This window comes from Pimephales promelas, chromosome 10 (genome assembly GCF_988280905.1).
Source record: "Pimephales promelas chromosome 10, fPimPro1.hap1.1, whole genome shotgun sequence".
Taxonomy (NCBI): domain Eukaryota; kingdom Metazoa; phylum Chordata; class Actinopteri; order Cypriniformes; family Leuciscidae; genus Pimephales; species Pimephales promelas.
In genome coordinates this window covers 28,967,851-28,980,661 of record NC_142778.1, presented here as the reverse complement: position 1 = coordinate 28,980,661, position 12,811 = coordinate 28,967,851, and positions in this window count along the sequence as shown.

The following is a 12,811-nucleotide window of genomic DNA, read 5'->3' as shown; positions in this document are numbered from 1 at the left end:
CTTCTCAAAACTCTGGATTATGATAGAGGGCTGTGAGACTTAGACCTGAGTGCAAAAATGGATGATCTAGACCCTTCCAGAGCTGAGATATCAACATTCAAAATTTCGACCCGAAAAATAAACGACAGTGTTACCCCTTTCGTTTTTTTTCATTTTTGGGCGAAAAATTAAGTTTCTCCAATCTTCTCAAAACTCTGGATTATGATAGAGGGCTGTGAGACTTAGACCTGAGTGCAAAAATGGATGATCTAGACCCTTCCAGAGCTGAGATATCAAAATTCAAAATTACGACCCGAAAAAAAAACGACAGTGTTACCCCTTTCGTTTTTTTTCATTTTTGGGCGAAAAATTAAGTTTCTCCAATGTTCTCAAAACTCTGGATTATGATAGAGGGCTGTGAGACTTAGACCTGAGTGCAAAAATGGAGGCTCTAGACCCTTCCAGAGCTGAGATATCAAAATTCAAAATTTCGCCCCGAAAAAAAAACGACAGTGTTACCCCTTTCGTTTTTTTTCATTTTTGGGCGAAAAATTAAGTTTCTCCAATCTTCTCAAAACTCTGGATTCTGATAGAAGGCCACGAGACTTTGACCTGAGTGCAAAAATGGAGGCTCTAGACCCTTCCAGAGCTGAGATATCAAAATTCAAAATTTCGACCCGAAAAAAAAACGACAGTGTTACCCCTTTCGTTTTTTTTCATTTTTGGGCGAAAAATTAAGTTTCTCCAATCTTCTCAAAACTCTGGATTCTGATAGAGGGCTGTGAGACTTTGACCTGAGTGCAAAAATGGAGGCTCTAGACCCTTCCAGAGCTGAGATATCAAAATTCAAAATTTCGACCCGAAAAAAAAAACGACAGTGTTACCCCTTTCGTTTTTTTTTTCATTTTTGGGCGAAAAATTAAGTTTCTCCAATCTTCTCAAAACTCTGGATTATGATAGAGGGCTGTGAGACTTAGACCTGAGTGCAAAAATGGATGATCTAGACCCTTCCAGAGCTGAGATATCAACATTCAAAATTTCGACCCGAAAAAAAAAACGACAGTGTTACCCCTTTCGTTTTTTTTTCATTTTTGGGCGAAAAATTAAGTTTCTCCAATCTTCTCAAAACTCTGGATTATGATAGAGGGCTGTGAGACTTAGACCTGAGTGCAAAAATGGATGATCTAGACCCTTCCAGAGCTGAGATATCAACATTCAAAATTTCGACCCGAAAAAAAAACGACAGTGTTACCCCTTTCGTTTTTTTTCATTTTTGGGCGAAAAATTAAGTTTCTCCAATCTTCTCAAAACTCTGGATTATGATAGAGGGCTGTGAGACTTAGACCTGAGTGCAAAAATGGATGATCTAGACCCTTCCAGAGCTGAGATATCAACATTCAAAATTTCGACCCGAAAAAAAAACGACAGTGTTACCCCTTTCGTTTTTTTTCATTTTTGGGCGAAAAATTAAGTTTCTCCAATCTTCTCAAAACTCTGGATTATGATAGAGGGCTGTGAGACTTAGACCTGAGTGCAAAAATGGATGATCTAGACCCTTCCAGAGCTGAGATATCAACATTCAAAATTTCGACCCGAAAAAAAAACGACAGTGTTACCCCTTTCGTTTTTTTTCATTTTTGGGCGAAAAATTAAGTTTCTCCAATCTTCTCAAAACTCTGGATTATGATAGAGGGCTGTGAGACTTAGACCTGAGTGCAAAAATGGATGATCTAGACCCTTCCAGAGCTGAGATATCAACATTCAAAATTTCGACCCGAAAAAAAAACGACAGTGTTACCCCTTTCGTTTTTTTTCATTTTTGGGCGAAAAATTAAGTTTCTCCAATCTTCTCAAAACTCTGGATTATGATAGAGGGCTGTGAGACTTAGACCTGAGTGCAAAAATGGATGATCTAGACCCTTCCAGAGCTGAGATATCAACATTCAAAATTTCGACCCGAAAAAAAAACGACAGTGTTACCCCTTTCGTTTTTTTTCATTTTTGGGCGAAAAATTAAGTTTCTCCAATCTTCTCAAAACTCTGGATTATGATAGAGGGCTGTGAGACTTAGACCTGAGTGCAAAAATGGATGATCTAGACCCTTCCAGAGCTGAGATATCAACATTCAAAATTTCGACCCGAAAAAAAAACGACAGTGTTACCCCTTTCGTTTTTTTTCATTTTTGGGCGAAAAATTAAGTTTCTCCAATCTTCTCAAAACTCTGGATTATGATAGAGGTCTGTGAGACTTAGACCTGAGTGCAAAAATGGATGATCTAGACCCTTCCAGAGCTGAGATATCAACATTCAAAATTTCGACCCGAAAAAAAAACGACAGTGTTACCCCTTTCGTTTTTTTTCATTTTTGGGCGAAAAATTAAGTTTCTCCAATCTTCTCAAAACTCTGGATTATGATAGAGGGCTGTGAGACTTAGACCTGAGTGCAAAAATGGATGATCTAGACCCTTCCAGAGCTGAGATATCAACATTCAAAATTTCGACCCGAAAAAAAAAACGACAGTGTTACCCCTTTCGTTTTTTTTCATTTTTGGGCGAAAAATTAAGTTTCTCCAATCTTCTCAAAACTCTGGATTATGATAGAGGGCTGTGAGACTTAGACCTGAGTGCAAAAATGGATGATCTAGACCCTTCCAGAGCTGAGATATCAACATTCAAAATTTCGACCCGAAAAAAAAACGACAGTGTTACCCCTTTCGTTTTTTTTCATTTTTGGGCGAAAAATTAAGTTTCTCCAATCTTCTCAAAACTCTGGATTATGATAGAGGGCTGTGAGACTTAGACCTGAGTGCAAAAATGGATGATCTAGACCCTTCCAGAGCTGAGATATCAAAATTCAAAATTACGACCCGAAAAAAAAACGACAGTGTTACCCCTTTCGTTTTTTTTCATTTTTGGGCGAAAAATTAAGTTTCTCCAATCTTCTCAAAACTCTGGATTATGATAGAGGGCTGTGAGACTTAGACCTGAGTGCAAAAATGGATGATCTAGACCCTTCCAGAGCTGAGATATCAACATTCAAAATTTCGACCCGAAAAAAAAACGACAGTGTTACCCCTTTCGTTTTTTTTCATTTTTGGGCGAAAAATTAAGTTTCTCCAATCTTCTCAAAACTCTGGATTATGATAGAGGGCTGTGAGACTTAGACCTGAGTGCAAAAATGGATGATCTAGACCCTTCCAGAGCTGAGATATCAACATTCAAAATTTCGACCCGAAAAAAAAACGACAGTGTTACCCCTTTCGTTTTTTTTCATTTTTGGGCGAAAAATTAAGTTTCTCCAATCTTCTCAAAACTCTGGATTATGATAGAGGGCTGTGAGACTTAGACCTGAGTGCAAAAATGGATGATCTAGACCCTTCCAGAGCTGAGATATCAACATTCAAAATTTCGACCCGAAAAAAAAAACGACAGTGTTACCCCTTTCGTTTTTTTTCATTTTTGGGCGAAAAATTAAGTTTCTCCAATCTTCTCAAAACTCTGGATTATGATAGAGGGCTGTGAGACTTAGACCTGAGTGCAAAAATGGATGATCTAGACCCTTCCAGAGCTGAGATATCAACATTCAAAATTTCGACCCGAAAAAAAAACGACAGTGTTACCCCTTTCGTTTTTTTTCATTTTTGGGCGAAAAATTAAGTTTCTCCAATCTTCTCAAAACTCTGGATTATGATAGAGGGCTGTGAGACTTAGACCTGAGTGCAAAAATGGATGATCTAGACCCTTCCAGAGCTGAGATATCAACATTCAAAATTTCGACCCGAAAAAAAAACGACAGTGTTACCCCTTTCGTTTTTTTTCATTTTTGGGCGAAAAATTAAGTTTCTCCAATCTTCTCAAAACTCTGGATTATGATAGAGGGCTGTGAGACTTAGACCTGAGTGCAAAAATGGATGATCTAGACCCTTCCAGAGCTGAGATATCAACATTCAAAATTTCGACCCGAAAAAAAAACGACAGTGTTACCCCTTTCGTTTTTTTTCATTTTTGGGCGAAAAATTAAGTTTCTCCAATCTTCTCAAAACTCTGGATTATGATAGAGGGCTGTGAGACTTAGACCTGAGTGCAAAAATGGATGATCTAGACCCTTCCAGAGCTGAGATATCAACATTCAAAATTTCGACCCGAAAAAAAAACGACAGTGTTACCCCTTTCGTTTTTTTTCATTTTTGGGCGAAAAATTAAGTTTCTCCAATCTTCTCAAAACTCTGGATTATCATAGAGGGCTGTGAGACTTAGACCTGAGTGCAAAAATGGATGATCTAGACCCTTCCAGAGCTGAGATATCAAAATTCAAAATTTCGACCCGAAAAAAAAACGACAGTGTTACCCCTTTCGTTTTTTTTCATTTTTGGGCGAAAAATTAAGTTTCTCCAATCTTCTCAAAACTCTGGATTCTGATAGAAGGCCACGAGACTTTGACCTGAGTGCAAAAATGGAGGCTCTAGACCCTTCCAGAGCTGAGATATCAAAATTCAAAATTTCGACCCGAAAAAAAAAACGACAGTGTTACCCCTTTCGTTTTTTTTTCATTTTTGGGCGAAAAATTAAGTTTCTCCAATCTTCTCAAAACTCTGGATTATGATAGAGGGCTGTGAGACTTAGACCTGAGTGCAAAAATGGATGATCTAGACCCTTCCAGAGCTGAGATATCAACATTCAAAATTTCGACCCGAAAAAAAAAACGACAGTGTTACCCCTTTCGTTTTTTTTCATTTTTGGGCGAAAAATTAAGTTTCTCCAATCTTCTCAAAACTCTGGATTATGATAGAGGGCTGTGAGACTTAGACCTGAGTGCAAAAATGGATGATCTAGACCCTTCCAGAGCTGAGATATCAAAATTCAAAATTACGACCCGAAAAAAAAACGACAGTGTTACCCCTTTCGTTTTTTTTTCATTTTTGGGCGAAAAATTAAGTTTCTCCAATGTTCTCAAAACTCTGGATTATGATAGAGGGCTGTGAGACTTAGACCTGAGTGCAAAAATGGAGGCTCTAGACCCTTCCAGAGCTGAGATATCAAAATTCAAAATTTCGCCCCGAAAAAAAAACGACAGTGTTACCCCTTTCGTTTTTTTTCATTTTTGGGCGAAAAATTAAGTTTCTCCAATCTTCTCAAAACTCTGGATTCTGATAGAAGGCCACGAGACTTTGACCTGAGTGCAAAAATGGAGGCTCTAGACCCTTCCAGAGCTGAGATATCAAAATTCAAAATTTCGACCCGAAAAAAAAACGACAGTGTTACCCCTTTCGTTTTTTTTCATTTTTGGGCGAAAAATTAAGTTTCTCCAATCTTCTCAAAACTCTGGATTATGATAGAGGGCTGTGAGACTTAGACCTGAGTGCAAAAATGGATGATCTAGACCCTTCCAGAGCTGAGATATCAACATTCAAAATTTCGACCCGAAAAATAAACGACAGTGTTACCCCTTTCGTTTTTTTTCATTTTTGGGCGAAAAATTAAGTTTCTCCAATCTTCTCAAAACTCTGGATTATGATAGAGGGCTGTGAGACTTAGACCTGAGTGCAAAAATGGATGATCTAGACCCTTCCAGAGCTGAGATATCAAAATTCAAAATTACGACCCGAAAAAAAAACGACAGTGTTACCCCTTTCGTTTTTTTTCATTTTTGGGCGAAAAATTAAGTTTCTCCAATGTTCTCAAAACTCTGGATTATGATAGAGGGCTGTGAGACTTAGACCTGAGTGCAAAAATGGAGGCTCTAGACCCTTCCAGAGCTGAGATATCAAAATTCAAAATTTCGCCCCGAAAAAAAAACGACAGTGTTACCCCTTTCGTTTTTTTTCATTTTTGGGCGAAAAATTAAGTTTCTCCAATCTTCTCAAAACTCTGGATTCTGATAGAAGGCCACGAGACTTTGACCTGAGTGCAAAAATGGAGGCTCTAGACCCTTCCAGAGCTGAGATATCAAAATTCAAAATTTCGACCCGAAAAAAAAACGACAGTGTTACCCCTTTCGTTTTTTTTCATTTTTGGGCGAAAAATTAAGTTTCTCCAATCTTCTCAAAACTCTGGATTCTGATAGAGGGCTGTGAGACTTTGACCTGAGTGCAAAAATGGAGGCTCTAGACCCTTCCAGAGCTGAGATATCAAAATTCAAAATTTCGACCCGAAAAAAAAAACGACAGTGTTACCCCTTTCGTTTTTTTTTTCATTTTTGGGCGAAAAATTAAGTTTCTCCAATCTTCTCAAAACTCTGGATTATGATAGAGGGCTGTGAGACTTAGACCTGAGTGCAAAAATGGATGATCTAGACCCTTCCAGAGCTGAGATATCAACATTCAAAATTTCGACCCGAAAAAAAAAACGACAGTGTTACCCCTTTCGTTTTTTTTTTCATTTTTGGGCGAAAAATTAAGTTTCTCCAATCTTCTCAAAACTCTGGATTATGATAGAGGGCTGTGAGACTTAGACCTGAGTGCAAAAATGGATGATCTAGACCCTTCCAGAGCTGAGATATCAACATTCAAAATTTCGACCCGAAAAAAAAACGACAGTGTTACTTACCCCTTTCGTTTTTTTTCATTTTTGGGCGAAAAATTAAGTTTCTCCAATCTTCTCAAAACTCTGGATTATGATAGAGGGCTGTGAGACTTAGACCTGAGTGCAAAAATGGATGATCTAGACCCTTCCAGAGCTGAGATATCAACATTCAAAATTTCGACCCGAAAAAAAAACGACAGTGTTACCCCTTTCGTTTTTTTTCATTTTTGGGCGAAAAATTAAGTTTCTCCAATCTTCTCAAAACTCTGGATTATGATAGAGGGCTGTGAGACTTAGACCTGAGTGCAAAAATGGATGATCTAGACCCTTCCAGAGCTGAGATATCAACATTCAAAATTTCGACCCGAAAAAAAAACGACAGTGTTACCCCTTTCGTTTTTTTTCATTTTTGGGCGAAAAATTAAGTTTCTCCAATCTTCTCAAAACTCTGGATTATGATAGAGGGCTGTGAGACTTAGACCTGAGTGCAAAAATGGATGATCTAGACCCTTCCAGAGCTGAGATATCAACATTCAAAATTTCGACCCGAAAAAAAAACGACAGTGTTACCCCTTTCGTTTTTTTTCATTTTTGGGCGAAAAATTAAGTTTCTCCAATCTTCTCAAAACTCTGGATTATGATAGAGGGCTGTGAGACTTAGACCTGAGTGCAAAAATGGATGATCTAGACCCTTCCAGAGCTGAGATATCAACATTCAAAATTTCGACCCGAAAAAAAAACGACAGTGTTACCCCTTTCGTTTTTTTTCATTTTTGGGCGAAAAATTAAGTTTCTCCAATCTTCTCAAAACTCTGGATTATGATAGAGGGCTGTGAGACTTAGACCTGAGTGCAAAAATGGATGATCTAGACCCTTCCAGAGCTGAGATATCAACATTCAAAATTTCGACCCGAAAAAAAAACGACAGTGTTACCCCTTTCGTTTTTTTTCATTTTTGGGCGAAAAATTAAGTTTCTCCAATCTTCTCAAAACTCTGGATTATGATAGAGGGCTGTGAGACTTAGACCTGAGTGCAAAAATGGATGATCTAGACCCTTCCAGAGCTGAGATATCAACATTCAAAATTTCGACCCGAAAAAAAAAACGACAGTGTTACCCCTTTCGTTTTTTTTCATTTTTGGGCGAAAAATTAAGTTTCTCCAATCTTCTCAAAACTCTGGATTATGATAGAGGGCTGTGAGACTTAGACCTGAGTGCAAAAATGGATGATCTAGACCCTTCCAGAGCTGAGATATCAACATTCAAAATTTCGACCCGAAAAAAAAACGACAGTGTTACCCCTTTCGTTTTTTTTCATTTTTGGGCGAAAAATTAAGTTTCTCCAATCTTCTCAAAACTCTGGATTATGATAGAGGGCTGTGAGACTTAGACCTGAGTGCAAAAATGGATGATCTAGACCCTTCCAGAGCTGAGATATCAACATTCAAAATTTCGACCCGAAAAAAAAACGACAGTGTTACCCCTTTCGTTTTTTTTCATTTTTGGGCGAAAAATTAAGTTTCTCCAATCTTCTCAAAACTCTGGATTATGATAGAGGGCTGTGAGACTTAGACCTGAGTGCAAAAATGGATGATCTAGACCCTTCCAGAGCTGAGATATCAACATTCAAAATTTCGACCCGAAAAAAAAACGACAGTGTTACCCCTTTCGTTTTTTTTCATTTTTGGGCGAAAAATTAAGTTTCTCCAATCTTCTCAAAACTCTGGATTATGATAGAGGGCTGTGAGACTTAGACCTGAGTGCAAAAATGGATGATCTAGACCCTTCCAGAGCTGAGATATCAACATTCAAAATTTCGACCCGAAAAAAAAACGACAGTGTTACCCCTTTCGTTTTTTTTCATTTTTGGGCGAAAAATTAAGTTTCTCCAATCTTCTCAAAACTCTGGATTATGATAGAGGGCTGTGAGACTTAGACCTGAGTGCAAAAATGGATGATCTAGACCCTTCCAGAGCTGAGATATCAACATTCAAAATTTCGACCCGAAAAAAAAACGACAGTGTTACCCCTTTCGTTTTTTTTCATTTTTGGGCGAAAAATTAAGTTTCTCCAATCTTCTCAAAACTCTGGATTATGATAGAGGGCTGTGAGACTTAGACCTGAGTGCAAAAATGGATGATCTAGACCCTTCCAGAGCTGAGATATCAACATTCAAAATTTCGACCCGAAAAAAAAACGACAGTGTTACCCCTTTCGTTTTTTTTCATTTTTGGGCGAAAAATTAAGTTTCTCCAATCTTCTCAAAACTCTGGATTCTGATAGAAGGCCACGAGACTTTGACCTGAGTGCAAAAATGGAGGCTCTAGACCCTTCCAGAGCTGAGATATCAAAATTCAAAATTTCGACCCGAAAAAAAAACGACAGTGTTACCCCTTTCGTTTTTTTTCATTTTTGGGCGAAAAATTAAGTTTCTCCAATCTTCTCAAAACTCTGGATTCTGATAGAGGGCTGTGAGACTTAGACCTGAGTGCAAAAATGGATGATCTAGACCCTTCCAGAGCTGAGATATCAAAATTCAAAATTTCGACCCGAAAAAAAAACGACAGTGTTACCCCTTTCGTTTTTTTTCATTTTTGGGCGAAAAATTAAGTTTCTCCAATCTTCTCAAAACTCTGGATTCTGATAGAGGGCTGTGAGACTTAGACCTGAGTGCAAAAATGGATGATCTAGACCCTTCCAGAGCTGAGATATCAAAATTCAAAATTTCGACCCGAAAAAAAAACGACAGTGTTACCCCTTTCTTTTTTTTTCATTTTTGGGCGAAAAATTAAGTTTCTCCAATCTTCTCAAAACTCTGGATTATGATAGAGGGCTGTGAGACTTAGACCTGAGTGCAAAAATGGATGATCTAGACCCTTCCAGAGCTGAGATATCAAAATTCAAAATTTCGACCCGAAAAAAAAACGACAGTGTTACCCCTTTCGTTTTTTTTCATTTTTGGGCGAAAAATTAAGTTTCTCCAATCTTCTCAAAACTCTGGATTATGATAGAGGGCTGTGAGACTTAGACCTGAGTGCAAAAATGGATGATCTAGACCCTTCCAGAGCTGAGATATCAAAATTCAAAATTTCGACCCGAAAAAAAAACGACAGTGTTACCCCTTTCGTTTTTTTTCATTTTTGGGCGAAAAATTAAGTTTCTCCAATCTTCTCAAAACTCTGGATTCTGATAGAAGGCCACGAGACTTTGACCTGAGTGCAAAAATGGAGGCTCTAGACCCTTCCAGAGCTGAGATATCAAAATTCAAAATTTCGACCCGAAAAAAAAAACGACAGTGTTACCCCTTTCGTTTTTTTTTCATTTTTGGGCGAAAAATTAAGTTTCTCCAATCTTCTCAAAACTCTGGATTATGATAGAGGGCTGTGAGACTTAGACCTGAGTGCAAAAATGGATGATCTAGACCCTTCCAGAGCTGAGATATCAACATTCAAAATTTCGACCCGAAAAAAAAAACGACAGTGTTACCCCTTTCGTTTTTTTTCATTTTTGGGCGAAAAATTAAGTTTCTCCAATCTTCTCAAAACTCTGGATTATGATAGAGGGCTGTGAGACTTAGACCTGAGTGCAAAAATGGATGATCTAGACCCTTCCAGAGCTGAGATATCAACATTCAAAATTTCGACCCGAAAAAAAAACGACAGTGTTACCCCTTTCGTTTTTTTTCATTTTTGGGCGAAAAATTAAGTTTCTCCAATCTTCTCAAAACTCTGGATTATGATAGAGGGCTGTGAGACTTAGACCTGAGTGCAAAAATGGATGATCTAGACCCTTCCAGAGCTGAGATATCAAAATTCAAAATTACGACCCGAAAAAAAAACGACAGTGTTACCCCTTTCGTTTTTTTTTCATTTTTGGGCGAAAAATTAAGTTTCTCCAATGTTCTCAAAACTCTGGATTATGATAGAGGGCTGTGAGACTTAGACCTGAGTGCAAAAATGGAGGCTCTAGACCCTTCCAGAGCTGAGATATCAAAATTCAAAATTTCGCCCCGAAAAAAAAACGACAGTGTTACCCCTTTCGTTTTTTTTCATTTTTGGGCGAAAAATTAAGTTTCTCCAATCTTCTCAAAACTCTGGATTCTGATAGAAGGCCACGAGACTTTGACCTGAGTGCAAAAATGGAGGCTCTAGACCCTTCCAGAGCTGAGATATCAAAATTCAAAATTTCGACCCGAAAAAAAAACGACAGTGTTACCCCTTTCGTTTTTTTTCATTTTTGGGCGAAAAATTAAGTTTCTCCAATCTTCTCAAAACTCTGGATTATGATAGAGGGCTGTGAGACTTAGACCTGAGTGCAAAAATGGATGATCTAGACCCTTCCAGAGCTGAGATATCAAAATTCAAAATTTCGACCCGAAAAATAAACGACAGTGTTACCCCTTTCGTTTTTTTTCATTTTTGGGCGAAAAATTAAGTTTCTCCAATCTTCTCAAAACTCTGGATTATGATAGAGGGCTGTGAGACTTAGACCTGAGTGCAAAAATGGATGATCTAGACCCTTCCAGAGCTGAGATATCAAAATTCTAAATTACGACCCGAAAAATAAACGACAGTGTTACCCCTTTCGTTTTTTTTCATTTTTGGGCGAAAAATTAAGTTTCTCCAATGTTCTCAAAACTCTGGATTATGATAGAGGGCTGTGAGACTTAGACCTGAGTGCAAAAATGGAGGCTCTAGACCCTTCCAGAGCTGAGATATCAAAATTCAAAATTTCGCCCCGAAAAAAAAACGACAGTGTTACCCCTTTCGTTTTTTTTCATTTTTGGGCGAAAAATTAAGTTTCTCCAATCTTCTCAAAACTCTGGATTCTGATAGAAGGCCACGAGACTTTGACCTGAGTGCAAAAATGGAGGCTCTAGACCCTTCCAGAGCTGAGATATCAAAATTCAAAATTTCGACCCGAAAAAAAAACGACAGTGTTACCCCTTTCGTTTTTTTTCATTTTTGGGCGAAAAATTAAGTTTCTCCAATCTTCTCAAAACTCTGGATTCTGATAGAGGGCTGTGAGACTTTGACCTGAGTGCAAAAATGGAGGCTCTAGACCCTTCCAGAGCTGAGATATCAAAATTCAAAATTTCGACCCGAAAAAAAAAACGACAGTGTTACCCCTTTCGTTTTTTTTTTCATTTTTGGGCGAAAAATTAAGTTTCTCCAATCTTCTCAAAACTCTGGATTATGATAGAGGGCTGTGAGACTTAGACCTGAGTGCAAAAATGGATGATCTAGACCCTTCCAGAGCTGAGATATCAACATTCAAAATTTCGACCCGAAAAAAAAAACGACAGTGTTACCCCTTTCGTTTTTTTTTCATTTTTGGGCGAAAAATTAAGTTTCTCCAATCTTCTCAAAACTCTGGATTATGATAGAGGGCTGTGAGACTTAGACCTGAGTGCAAAAATGGATGATCTAGACCCTTCCAGAGCTGAGATATCAACATTCAAAATTTCGACCCGAAAAAAAAACGACAGTGTTACCCCTTTCGTTTTTTTTCATTTTTGGGCGAAAAATTAAGTTTCTCCAATCTTCTCAAAACTCTGGATTATGATAGAGGGCTGTGAGACTTAGACCTGAGTGCAAAAATGGATGATCTAGACCCTTCCAGAGCTGAGATATCAACATTCAAAATTTCGACCCGAAAAAAAAACGACAGTGTTACCCCTTTCGTTTTTTTTCATTTTTGGGCGAAAAATTAAGTTTCTCCAATCTTCTCAAAACTCTGGATTATGATAGAGGGCTGTGAGACTTAGACCTGAGTGCAAAAATGGATGATCTAGACCCTTCCAGAGCTGAGATATCAACATTCAAAATTTCGACCCGAAAAAAAAACGACAGTGTTACCCCTTTCGTTTTTTTTCATTTTTGGGCGAAAAATTAAGTTTCTCCAATCTTCTCAAAACTCTGGATTCTGATAGAAGGCCACGAGACTTTGACCTGAGTGCAAAAATGGAGGCTCTAGACCCTTCCAGAGCTGAGATATCAAAATTCAAAATTTCGACCCGAAAAAAAAAACGACAGTGTTACCCCTTTCGTTTTTTTTTCATTTTTGGGCGAAAAATTAAGTTTCTCCAATCTTCTCAAAACTCTGGATTATGATAGAGGGCTGTGAGACTTAGACCTGAGTGCAAAAATGGATGATCTAGACCCTTCCAGAGCTGAGATATCAACATTCAAAATTTCGACCCGAAAAAAAAAACGACAGTGTTACCCCTTTCGTTTTTTTTCATTTTTGGGCGAAAAATTAAGTTTCTCCAATCTTCTCAAAACTCTGGATTATGATAGAGGGCTGTGAG